Source organism: Hydra vulgaris, chromosome 08 (genome assembly GCF_038396675.1).
Source record: "Hydra vulgaris chromosome 08, alternate assembly HydraT2T_AEP".
Lineage (NCBI taxonomy): Eukaryota > Metazoa > Cnidaria > Hydrozoa > Anthoathecata > Hydridae > Hydra > Hydra vulgaris.
The window spans coordinates 47,807,501-47,808,069 of record NC_088927.1 but is presented as its reverse complement, the minus strand read 5'-3'; positions in this window follow the sequence as shown (position 1 = coordinate 47,808,069).

Genomic DNA, 569 nt, shown 5'->3' with positions numbered 1-569 from the left:
TAGAACAAATAATACATGTTCTAAAGGACCAGCAGGTTTATGTTGATGATCACTAACAACGTGCCCCAAAATAAGTTACGTAACAGCGTACAACATTGAATAAATAATTTATTAGACGATAATTCGTCTGACTTTTTTCCGTGAACTTCGGGAAGTCAGACGAGAAAACTTTGGTTATTTAAAAAAATTAATAATGGCGAAAAATATTTACGCTTAGCAGGTTTAAAGACGGGGGTAATAAACTTTTTAAAAACCAACTATCAACTATTTTCAACAAATTATCAACAATTTTATCAAATTCAAGATACATGAAATATATCTTGTAAACCTGTATTTTTAACTTTCAAACTAAAAAAAGACACATTGTTAAAGTTTTTTCTGATTGCAGATTTATAAAAATAATAATAAGTTCTTTCTTACTCATAAGTAGTGGCCAAATTAAGTCGGATTAACTTCAAATTTAATTTATTCAATTCAAACATTTTGTTTTGCTTTTTATATACTCATAAGTTTTGGTCAACTCTTTTATTACAATATGGTATCCAATTTTTAATAAATGGATGATAAGT